This window comes from Mus caroli, unplaced genomic scaffold (genome assembly GCF_978045245.1).
Source record: "Mus caroli unplaced genomic scaffold, Mus_caroli_1 scaffold_12, whole genome shotgun sequence".
Taxonomy (NCBI): Eukaryota; Metazoa; Chordata; class Mammalia; order Rodentia; family Muridae; genus Mus; species Mus caroli.
This window is the reverse complement of record NW_028227267.1, coordinates 33136892-33150454: the sequence shown is the minus strand read 5'-3', so window position 1 is coordinate 33150454 and position 13563 is coordinate 33136892.

The window sequence follows — 13563 nt, the reverse complement described above, 5'->3', positions numbered from 1 at the left end:
AGGGACATCTGGGTTCTTTCCAGCTTCTCTTGCTATGACAAATAAGGCTACTATGAACATAGTGGAACATGTACCCCTGTGGCATGGTGGAGCATCTTTTGGGTATATGCCCAACAGTGGTATAGCTGGATCTTCAGGTAGATCTCTTTCCAATTTTCTGTGAAATCTCCAGACTGATTTCCAGAGTGGTTGTACTAGTTTGCAATCCCACTGGCAATATAGGAGTGTTCCTCTTTCTCCTCACCCTCACCAACATGTATTGTCACCTGAGATTTTGATCTTAGCCATTCTGATTGGTGTATGGTAGAATCTCAGGGTTGTTTTGATTTGTATTTCCCTTGTCACTAAGGACTTTGAACATTTCTTTAAGTGCTTCTCAGCCATTCAAGATTCCTCTGTTGTATAGTTCTATACCCCATTTAAATATTTATTTATTTATTTATTTATTTATTTATTTATTTATTTATTTAGGTGTTTTGGTGATTAACTTCTCAAGTTCTTTATATGTTTTGGATATTAGTCCTTTATCAGATGTAGATTTAGTGAAGTTTTTTTTTTCCCCCAATCTGTAGGTTGCTTATTTGTCCTATTGAATCTGCCCTTTACCTTACAAAAGTTTTCCAGTTTCATGCAGTCCCATGATAAATTCTTGACCTTAGAGAGTGAGCCATTGGAGTTCTGTTTAGGGAATTTCTCTCTGTACTAATAAATTCAGGTTCTGTTTAATTTTTTTCTTCTGTTAGATTCAGTGTAACTGGTTCTATGTTGTGTGGTGCTTGATCTACTTGGAATTGAGCTTTTTGCAACGTTGACAGATATGAATCTATTTTCATTTTTCTATGTACTGATAGCCAATTTGACCAGCACCATTTATTGAAGATACTTTTTTTTCCCCATTGTATATTTTTGGTTTCTTTGTCAAAAATAAAGTGTCCATATGTGTGTGGTTTTATTTCTGGGTCTTCAATTCTATTCCATTTTTCAAACTAATTGTCTCTGTATCAATTCCATCCAGGTTTTTTCACTATTGCACTGTAGGATAGCTTGGGGTCAAGGATGGTGATTTTCCCAGAAGTTATTTTATTTTTAAGAATTGTTTTAGATATTCTAGGTTTTTTTTTCTTCTCCAGATGAATTAAGAATTGCTCTTTCCATGTCTTTGAAGAATTGTGTTGGGATTTTGATGGGGATTGAATTGAATCTGTACATGGCCTTTGGTAGGACAGCATCTCTCCATTTTCTGATATCTTCAATTCTTTCTTGAGAGACTTGAAGTTATTGTCATATAGATCTTTCACTTGTTTTGGGTAGAGTTATCTCAAGATATTTTATATTATTTCTGGCTATTGTGAAGGGAGTTTTTTCCCTAATTTCTTTCTCATCCTCTTTATCAATTGTATAAAGAAAAGCTACTGATTTATTTGAGGTAATTTTATATCTTGCTACTTTGCTGAAGTTGTTTATTTATCAGCTGGAGAAGTTCTCTGTTAGAATTTTTGTGGTTGCTTATGTATACTATCATATCATCTGCAAATAGTGATACTTACTTCTTCTTTGCCAATTTGCATCCCCTTGATCTCCTTTTGATCTCTTATTGTTGTAGCTAGAACTTCAAAGACTATGTTGAATAGATATGGGAAGAATGGGCACCCTTGTCTTTTCTCTGATTTTAGTGGGATTGCTTAAAGTATCTCTTTACTTAATTTGCTATTGGCTGTTGGTTTGCTGTAAATTGCTTTTATTATGTTTAGGTATGGACCTTGAATTCCTGATCTCTCTAACATTTTTAACATGCTATTTTAGCACCTAAAGAGATGATCATGTGATTTTTTTCTTTGAGTTTGTTTATATAGTGGATTATGTTAATGAATTTCTTATATTGAACCAAAACCTTGCATCCCTACTTGATTGTGATGAATGATGGTTTTGATGTATTCTTGTATTCAGTTAGCAAGAATTTTTTTGAGTATTTTTGTGCCCATATTCACAAGAAAAACTGATCTGAACTTCTCACTTTGTGTTGCATCTTTGTGTGGTTTCTGTATCAGAGTAATTGTGGCTTCATAGAATGAGTTCGGTAGTGTTCCTTCTGTTTCTATTTCATGGAATAGTTTGAGAACTATGGGTATTAGGTCTTCTTGGAAGGTCTGGTAGAATTCTTCAATAAAGCCCTCTGGCCCTGTGCTTTTTTAGTTGGGAGGTTTTTAATGACTTCTTCTATTTATTTAGGGGATATGGGCCTTTTTAGATAGTTTATCTGCTTTTGATGTAACTTTGGTATGTGATATCTGTCTAGAAAACCATTCATTTCATCTAGATTTTCCAGTTTTGTTTAGTATAGGTTTTTATAATCAGATCTGATGATTTTTTTTTAATTTCTTCTGTTTCTGTTGTTATGTTTCCCTTTTCATTTCTGATTTTGCCAATTTGGATACTGCCTCTGGGCCCTTTAGTTAGTTTGACTAGGGGTTTATCTATCTTGTTTCTCTCAATGAACCATCTTTTGGTTTTGTTGATTCTTTTTGTTTCTATTTGGTTGATTTTGGCTCTGAGTTTGCCTCTTTTTTTGCCTTCTTCTCCTTTTGGCTGTGAGTGCTTCTTTTTGTTCTAGAGCTCTAATGTGTGTTGTTCAGTTGCTGGTGTAATATCTTTCCAATTTCTTTACCAGGGCACTTAGTGCTATGAATTTTCCTCTTAGCACTGCTTTCATTGTATCCCAAAAGTTTGGGTAGATTGTGTCATCATTTTTATTGAATTCCAAGAAGACCTTAAATTTTTTCCTGACCAAGTTATTGTTGAATAGAGAGTTGTTCAGTTTCCATGCCTATGTGGACTTTCTCTTGTATTTGTTGTTCTTGAAGACAAACCTTAGGCCATGGTGATCTGATAGGATGCATAGATTATTTCAATCCTCTTGTATTATTTGAGGCTTGTTTTGTGCCCATTTATACAGTCAATTTTGGAGAAGGTACCATGAGGTGTTGAGAAGAATGTATATCCTTTTGTTTTAGGGTGAAATGTTCTGTAGATATCTGTTAAATCCATTTTGTTCATAATCTCTATTAGTTTCACTGTGTCTCTGTTTAGTTTATGTTTCAATGACCTATCCACTGGTGAGAGTGGGGTGTTGAAGTCTGTCACTATTATTGTGTGGGGTTCAATATCTGTTTTGGCTTTAGTAAAGTTTCTTTCCTGAATGTGGGTGCACTTACATTGGAAAATAGATGTTCATAATTGAAACTTTCTCTTGGTGGATTTTTTATTTGATGAACATGAAGTGTCCTTTCTCTTCTCATTTGATAACTTTTGGTTGAAAGTCAATTTTGTTGGATATTAGGATGTCAACTCTCGCTTTTTTCTTGGGACCATTTGCTTGGAAGATCTTTTTCTAGTCTTTTTTCTCTGAAGTAGTGTCTGTTTTTGTTATTGAAATGTGTTACATGTATGCAGCAAAATGCTGGGTCCTGTTTGTGTATCCAGTCTGTTAGCTTATGTCTTTTTATAGGTGAGTTGAGTCCATTAATATTGAGAGATATTGAAGACAAATGATTGTTGGTTTCTGTTATGCTTGTTTTTGTAGGTGGTATTATGTGCATCTGGTTCTCTTCTTTGGCTTTGTTGTGAGATGATTAATATCTTGTCTTTTCTTTGGTGTAAGTACCCTCCTTGTGTTGGAGTTTTCCTTCTAGAATCCACTGTAGGGCTGGGTTGGTTGATAGAAACTGAATTTAGTTTTGTGGAAAATTTTGGTTTCTCCATTTATATTGATTGATAGTTTTCCTGTGTATAGTAGCCTGGGTTGGCATTTGTATTCTCTTTGAGTCTGCATGACCTCTGAGCCAGGCTCTTTTGGTTTTTAGTTTCTCTGTTGAGAAGTCTGCTATAATTCTGACAAGTCTGCCTTTATATGCTACTTGGTCTTTTTCCATTATAACTTTTTTTTTTTTTTTTTTTTTTTATTATAAGTACACTGTAGCTGTCTTCAGACACTCCAGAAGAGGGCGCCAGATCTCGTTACAGATGGTTGTGAGCCACCATGTGGTTGCTGGCAATTGAACTCTGGACCTTTGGAAGAGCAGTCGGGTGCTCTTACCCACTGAGCCATCTCACCAGCCCCCATTATAACTTTTAATTTTCTTTATTTGTTCTGTGCATTTAGTGACAAGAGGATTATTATGTGCCAAGAGGATTTTTCTTTTCTGGTCCCATTTATTTGGTGTTCTAAAGGCTTCTTGAACATTTTTGGCCATCCCTTTCTTTAGGTTGGTGAGGTTTTCTTCTATGATTTTGTTGAAGACATTTTCAGGTCTTTTGAACTGGTAATCTTCATTCTCCTCTATTCCAATTCTCCTTCTCCTTTTCTCCTTCTCCTTCACCTTCCTCTTCTTTCCTTCTCCTTCTCCTTCTTTCCTTCTCCTCCTCCTCCTCCTCCTTCTTCTTCTTCTCCTTCTCCTTCTCCTTCTCCTTCTCCTCCTCCTCCTCTTCCTCCTCCTCCTCCTCCTCCTCCTTCTTCTTCTTCTTCTTCTTCTTTCTTTTTCTCCTTCGAGACAAGGTTTCTCTGTATAGCCCTGGCTGTCCTGGAACTCACTCTGTAGACTAGGCTGGCCTCGAACTCAGAACTATGCCTGCCTTTGCCTCCCAAGTGCTGGGATTAAAGGCATATGACACCACTGCCTAGCTATTCCAATTCTTCTTAGATTTGGTCTTTTCATTGTTTCATGGATTTTTTGGATGTTTTAACTTAGGAGTTTTTTTATCTTTTGAATTTTCTTTGACAGTTGTTTCAGTCTCTTCTATGGTATCTTCTACACCTGAGATTCTCTCTTCTGTTTCTTGTATTCTGTCATTGATCCTTACATCTGAAGTTCCTGACCTTTTTCTTAAGGGTTTCCATGTCCAGGATTGCCTCCATTTGTTTTTTTTGTTTTGTTTTGTTTTGTTTTTTTGTATTGTTTCTACTTCCACTTTTAGGTCTTAGACCACTTTATTCAATTCCTTCACCAGTTTGATTATTTTTTCCTGTATTTCTTTAAGGGATTTATTTGTTTCCTCTTTAAGGGCTTTTACTTTTTACCTGTGTTTTCCTGTATTTCTTTCAGTGAATTATTTTTTTCCTCCTAAAAGGACTCTATTATCTTCATGAGATAGGGATTTAAGTCAGCATCCTGGTTTTCAGGTGTGTTGGGATGTTCAGGGCTTGCTCTGGTGGGACAACTAGGTTCTGAGGATGCCAAAGTTATTGGCTTCTGTTGCTTATGGTCTTGTGCTTGTCTCTTGACATCTGGTTATCTCTGGTGTTAAGTGACTAGGAAGTCTCTGTCTAGACCCGGCCTCCTTTGGCCCTGGGTTGTTGCAGGTCTCCTTATAGGTCTGTGGTCCTGGCTGTAACAGATCTCATGTGAGGCCTTCCGATTGTGGGTTCTTCAGAGGAGCAGATAAGGTGATGATCTATTCCAGTGGAAGGCACAGGCTGGAAGGGACACTTGAGTAAATTTAGTCCAGATATGAACACTATTCAGGATCCTTCATCCTTGGATAATGGCTGCTGCTGTGATACATACTACAGCATGGATGATCCTTGAAAACAATATGCAATATGAAAATGGCATTCTGTGTGTACAAGCTATTGAGAAAGAGCAAGTCTGTCAAGGCAGAAAGTAGGGTGGTAGTTTTGAAAATGATGTATTTAAGAAGTTGTGCAAAAATTAGTGTCTTAGTCAGGGTTTCTATTCCTGTATAAATGTCATGACCAAGAAGCAAGTTAGGTGGGAAAGGCTCTATATAGCTTACATTTCCACAGTGCTTTTTATCACCCAAGGAATTTAGGACTGGAACTCAAGGAGGTCAGGAAGCAGGAGCTGCTGCAGAGGTCAAGGAAGGATCTTACTTACCAGCTTGCTTCCCCTGGCTTGCTTGGCTTGCTTTCTTATAGAACCCAGGACTACCAACCCAGGGATACTACCAACCACAATGGATCTTCCCACCCTTGATGACTAATTGAGAAAACGTCTTACAGCTGGATCTCATGGGTGTGTTTTCTCAAGGGATTCTCCGTTCTCTGTGATAACTCCAACTTGTGTTAAGTTACACAAAACAAAACCAGACAGTGCTGATAGTGATGATGTGCTTGTTCTTAGTGCCATGCAGTGGCCAATAAAGTGGAATGGTATTTGGTTGTGTGTATTTTGCTGCAATAAAATGAATGAAGTACAAAATATGAATAAATATGAGATATACCAGATTGAAGATACATATATCATTGCACATATTGTTACATTCAGTTATTTAGAGACTACCACATGTTGCCAAGAAGACACAGCTGTGATTAGTAGTTTCTACTGCTACTGAATACATACTGTCTTCTATATGTTGGTTGTATTGCTGAGGTGCAACAAAAATGTCCATCCATCATTTCAATGTCATATTATACGAAGAATAATATAGAAAAAAGAGTGTTAGGGAGAGTTCCTCCTCCTAACAGAGGGACATTTCAACGACTTGAAATTATATTTTATTCATATATGTTGCCCTGAAATCACTGAGGTATAATAAAAGTAGCAGTGTGACCCTAAGCCCAGGAAAGGCAGCTCTTAAGTAAATCAACAGGCAACAACTTGAAAGGACATTGTGTATCAATAAACTGTGAATGATTTGAACACTCTGGGAAGAAGTTTGAATATGAAGAGCAATTTTGTTTGAGGAAGATGTTGGAACTTTTCAAATTTTATTATTAATGAGCTCTATTATTTCTGTTACTAACACTTATTCAAATATTAAGAAATAGAAGATGATTGGTTTAAAAACTAGTTGTGATAAAGAAACAAGTCCTTGAATGAATATAATGAACCAGAATATTCTAATTCTAAGCAGAACATGAACTTACTTGGCCTGAGTCAACAATGTATTAACGGACAATAATAGCTGCTTGGGTAAATAGAACAGAAATAATTAGAGACAAAATTAATAATTAAATAATTTAACCAGATAGAATGTAATGCAGGCCATCTGGTTCTCAAGAGATATTCTTCATTGACAACTAAGAAAATACCACTTTGATGAAATGTATCTTTCAAATTTACAAATTATATGGGTATTGCTTCACTAAAAAAATAATGCCTCCAAAAGTATTTTTAGATTAAGAAAACTCTGAAGAGTAGAATAACCCATTTTCTTTAATTTTGTATTTAAACTTCCAGAATAAGGAACAACTTCCAGGATAAAAATTTCCATAGTCTTCCATTATGGTTTGTTGTTTTGTTTTGTTGTGGGATTTTGTTTTTGTTTTTGTTTTTTGCTTCACTTTAATTTTTACCAGTACTGTCTTTGTCTACACATAGCATATTTTTCAGAATAGTCATAAAACATATTATTTTAATTACTCTATATTGATATAGCAGTTGTAATTTCTCCTCATATATTTGTTTAGAGTTCTAATGTTATTTTATTTTTAAAGGTTCATTTTTCATTTGTGTATGTATTTGTGTCTGAGTGCTAGTGTGTGTGTCTGCCCATGGAAGCAAGAAGACTGAAGTCACAGCTGGTGGTGGGTTACCTGATACAAATGCTGGGAACTGAACTCAGGATCTCAGCAAGAGCAGTATCCACTCTTAACCACTGAGCCATCTCTTCAGCTCTGAAATATAATTTTAAAATATACTGTTTTAGATTAGCAGAGAGTAATGCTCCTGCTGAAGACTGAAAAGTAATGTAAAATAGATTCTACCTGGTGATTTGTTTTAAACAAGTCATATTGGAATATATGAGCTTTGAGTTGGCAAGGTAGTAAAAACTAGAAAGGTCACATCCTGGAGATTCATCCTTGAATAAAACACATTTCAAAAGGACATTGTAAACCTCTCAAGACATTTTCTATATCTTGAAATGGGTAGAAAAATGAGGCATTAGGAAAACATAAGAAGGTAAATGCATTTTTAGGAATGACATGGACCATTAGACCAAATTATATTCCAGGCTGCAGGAATAATAAAAATTAAGAAGGCTAAAATCTGAAAGAGAAGACCATTGTAGAGGAATAAGTTTAATACTTGGCACACCTTTACGTTTCTAATCACTTCAAATTATGGTTTGAATAATTAGAAGCTAAGTGGTCAAATATGAAAAGAACTGAAAAAAATACAAAATTCCTGGTAATCTCATGGTACAAGGATGAAAAATACTTGAATTTACACTCATTGAAAAGAAACTGAATTTCTTATCAATAGCTGTTTGTAACCACTAAGACTAAATGTCTGAACCTATTAAACAAGCGATTCCTCCACTGCCATCTAGATACCTGGAATTTCTACAGAATCACATCCAAATATACTATATTATATTAAATTTGCATTCTATTAGAAATGATTCAGTGAAGTAGTGGCATGAGTACTATGGAACAATCAACAGCTTTCCTGCTGAATCTGAGGCCTGTTCCACAGGAGAGAATTTATTCGCAGTACAGAGAACCTTATCAAAGGCTCAAGCCTGGGGAGACAATAGACTCTGAGTTGGAAGAACCCAATATCAAAGTTTGCTAAATGGTCATGCTGCCAAACTGCATTTTTATTTCATAGATTTTTTTTCCTTTCTTGTTTTTCTTATAGTTTATCTCATTTATTCACTTTAACCATTTTTTCTACAAACTTTTGAATTTAGGATTCAATACTTAGTTTAGAGAGCTGAGTAAGTATGTTTAGGACTTGGTTGCTTCAAAAGTATTAGCATTTAACACTAGATAGTTTTTCCCTTAAGGACTTGCTTGGATTTCTGTCCGAAGGTTTATGGTGTTATATTTTATTTTTTCATTCATCACTTTGCATTCTCTTATTTCCATTTCACTTTAAAATCCTGTGATAATTGAGGAGGACTATCCACTGACTTTTCAGACATTTGAGTTGCATTTTTTCTCTCTGATAACTATTCTAATTTAAATAAATTGTAGTCAAAGGCTATTCCTTTAATGTCTTTACTTCAATATTATATATACATATATAATTTATTGTGTTAGATGTGTGTGGGAGTGAAGATGTGCACAACTTTGTGGAACGGATTCTCTCTGTCTGCAGTGAGACATGGTGATGAAGCTCAGGTCTTCAAGCTTGCACAACTAACTCTTTTAGCCAGTAAGGTATCTCAGTGGCCCCAAAGTCCTTATTTTGCAGATTACTTTATGATCTGACATGTAGACTGTTCTGGAGAACACTCCCTGTGTATTTGAAAACAGATGGAGTCTGCACTGATGAAAGATCTCTTCGTGTCTATTAAGTATACCTCTTTTATGCTACTGTCTAACCCTTTTTTGCAACATTTTAAAAAGTATTTACATTTCAAATATTATCCCCTTTCCCAATTTCCCCTGTGCAAACTCCCATCCCATCCACCCATTATTCTTCTTCTATGAGGGTGCTCCCCCATCCACCTACCCACTCCTGCCTCACTACCCTAGCATTCCCCTACAGTGGGGAAGCAAGTCTTCAACAGGACCAAGGGCCTCCCATCCTATTGATACCTGATAGCTCCTTCAGTCCTTCTCCTAACTCTTTTATCAGGGTCCCTGTGCTTAGTCTGGTGGTTGGCTGCAAGCATCCACATCTGTATAGGCCAGGATCTGGTAGATCCTCCCAGGAGACAGCTGTATCAGGCTCCTGGCAGCAAACACTTCCTGGCATTAGCAATAGTGTCTGGGTTTGGTGTCTGCATGTGGAATGGATCCCCAGGTGGGGTAGTATCTAAATGGCCTTTCCTTTCAGTCTCTGCTTCATTGCAACATTTTTGACCCTGTACTTGTTAACCTGGGTGGTTTTTTCATTAGCCTCATAAAAGATAAGTCTTTTAAAGTCATATTGAAAGTTAACAATAAATAAAAAGGGATCATGGAAAATTCATGGAACATTTTAATAAAAATTAGATGAAAAAGACATTTGGAGATCCAAAGTAAACATTGGATTTATTAGAAAGAATATATAAGCAGAAAGCAATGCTTAGTGAAAATTTTAGTATACTTGTTTTATTGCTACAGAATGTCAAGGTTATAAAAGTATATCATTCCATCTGTGCTGACAATTAAGGAAATGTTACATCACCTACAATTTTTCCTTTCTGACCTTCAAGGAATGATACCAATATGGAATTTGTCTTCATTTTCATATATAAACATACATATGTAATTATATGTTATTTATAGGAGTCTGAACACTAGACCAATAGATTCGAATTTAATTCTAGAAAATTTATCCAGGAACTCCATTTACTAAATACTGTTTTGAATAGAACTGTCTAGCCAGCAAAAACTGGGCTTTAGTTCAATAAAATAACCAAGTTGGCTGCCCTAATGACTTTCTGAGACTGTTCTCATAATCAGAAATTTCTAATTAAGCAGAAAGTAATTAGGAAATTTAATTCAATGCACACTAGTATAAGTTTCAAAGAAGCAAAAGCAAAATAATGCTCCACAAGACGGAGACGTCATTAGTGCACCCACCGCTATAGGACTACTAAGTGAATGGCTGACATTTAGAAAATGCTGAAAGTTGATTTAACTTTGGCAGGAACATTTTCTCAAGTTGAAAGGTTTTGACCAGAGAAATGTCATCATGGAGAATTTTTTTCTCTACAAAGGTTTTCCTTAGGTATGGGTGACAGATAAGTCATTCAAACATCCCCTGCCTTAAAATGATAACTTTTATCAAAACATCCCCATCCACACACCATTTAAAAGTATGTATTCTTTAGGCACAGTATTGCTAATACAATCACTTCTCTTCTCTATTTGCAAAGCTGACAGAGAATTCTGTGCATCGCTCATGTGAATACCTAGATATTCTCTGTATTTTCTGCCAAAAGAAGGTCCATCAACAATAAAACCAGAGTAGAGTAACAATACTTAAGTACATATTTAGTCAGTAAACTATCACTTACTCATACACAAACACACACACACACACACACACTCACACACACACACACACACACACACACACAGAGAGAGAGAGAGAGAGAGAGAGAGAGAGAGAGAGAGAGAGTGACAGAGAGGCACACAGGCACACACACGAACTACAGATCGATGTGACATGGAATATATTTTCATGGATGACAACAGTCTATCTTATCAGGCCAGTATATAAACTTTTTCAGAGTGAAAATGCAAACCTCTGAAAAATGTCATTAAATATATTGCATTGAAAAATGTATTGAGCTTGTTAATAAACAGATTAATGGAGCAAAGACCAGAGAAGCAAATATTGGTTACAAAGTAATGCACTGTGTAATATAAATTTTAGAAAATGGTCATTTTGTTCACTAGAAGGTTGGGGACGAGTGCGGTAGATGGGCAGGTGGAAAGGTGCTGTATTTTCATATGGACAGCTGGGAACAGAGCAATTGTAATCGTACATATTTTTTATTTTATCACCTGGTAATGTTTTCCTATGACATACTTCCCTGCTCGTGAAAGCTAACATATTAAATACCTACAATAATTGTCTTTTTATATGTGAATAGACAGAGGTAGTGAAGTTTGGAATGAAGGAGTGTATAATCAAATCATTTCTGCAATTATACTTATTCTATAAATTATTTTATAATTCAACTTACAGTAATTTTTAAATTCTTGGTAAGTGGATTGCTCATGTCAGAATGTAGCTATTTATTAATCTTTTACTTAATAAAATTTAGTGGTGAAATTTCACTTTACTATCTAATGGATGGTACAACGTAGAGATAATGATCCATGTGTGTGTGTGTGTATGTGTGTGTGTGCTTGTGTGTGTGTGTCACTCAGGATAGACTGTGGAAAGAAGCATAATGTAAGATAGAAAATATAAAATAATTTGAATGTTTTTGAGACATGGCTCTACAATGAATCCCAGCCTGATATTGGCTTTCAATCTTTCAGACTCTTTTCAACATATGGAAGTATGCTGTACCATATTGCTTCCAAACCCTTCATTTGTCTACCTAGCAATATAGGAAGTCAGATAAATATCTGGTGAAAAGACTTGAAAGCTGAAGAAAAGAAAAGAAACAAAGAATTATAACTTTAAAATTTGGATGCAAATTTTAAAAACTTCAAGGAGTAAATCCAATTCAAAATAAAACTTCTGGGAGCTAAAATGGGCATTTATGGCTGTTTTCTGATAGCATTGCATTTGAGAATGACTTTAGTACATTGGAGGCTTAGTGGTAGCCTAGACAAAGCCCATTAGAAGATCATTACTAAATGATACCAAACAGAACAATCGTTATAAAAGTTAGAGCATGAGGTGGTGGGATGACTCAATAGGAAAGAACTTGCTGTGTCACCCTAGTGGCTTGAGTTCCATTCCTGGGTTTCCTGGTGACAGGAGAGAACTGGCTCCCCAAGCTTTTCCTCTAACATCTACAAAGTGAGCTCTCATTAATGTAAATTGCAAGGAGATATGGCAAAGTTGCTGCTTATGGTGGCTGGATTTATTCATATACATGTTTATTTGTTTACTTATTTTAGTGCAAATCCTTAGCAAGATGTGGATTCTTTAGTGCAGAAATGTTTTGTTTTTTCCTGCATTCACCTCCAGTGATAATATTGAGGACAGTGCCAAATATAAGACAGATGTTCAGAATGCATTTCTTTCATAATATTCAAATAATTTTTAAAAGAAAAAAATCAGAAGTTCCAGATAATTTAATTAAGAAATTTTAACAAGAGGAAACAATTCAGCTTTGAATAACGTTTAGAAAATGTAAAGCTACAAGAAACATTTCTATAGTATATTATAATATATTTACAAATATTCTGTATTTTATTGGAAATGATTTTCTCTGAATTATTACATTTTAATAATTGGAGTGAAATGTTTCTAATATTAAAAGAATAATGTATGTGACTCTGAATGTATTGACCAATAAATTTAACTCCAAAGTGACAGCAGAGTGGCCTTCCTTTTAACTATAAAAAACATTATCAAGATTGACAAGGTGCATAGAATAAATTAAAAGATGACACAGTGTTTGTTCTCAATTCAAGAGAAGACCTGACACTATTACAGAGGCTATGGAGCACTCACCAAAAGGGACCTATCATGACTGCCCTCAGTAAGACTCAACAAGTAGTTGAGAGAGTCAGATGCAGATATTAGCACCCAACCAAAGGACAGCTGCTGCTGACCCCTGTGACTGAATTAGGGGAAAGCTGGAAGAAGCTGAGAAGCAGGGTGACCTTGTAGGAGGACCAACAGTCTCAGTTATCCTGGATTCCTGAGATCTCTCAGATACTAGAACACCAACCAGGCAACATACACCAGCTGATATGAAGCCCCCAACACATATAGAACAGAGGTCTGGTGGGTTTGGGTTTAGTCAAAGAAGATGTACCTCACCTTCAAGAAACTGGAGGAAGTAGGGAGTTTAGAGGTCTGGTGGGGTAGGGGTGGGGGTGGTGAGTTAGGACATCCTCCCGGAGAAGGGGGTTGGCGAATGGGTGGGGCAGGGAGGAGGTATAGAATGTGGAACAAGTGGACCAGGAATGGAATAACATCTGGAGTTTAAAATTAAAAAAAAAAAAGTTAACATATTTAGAAAACTGATGAA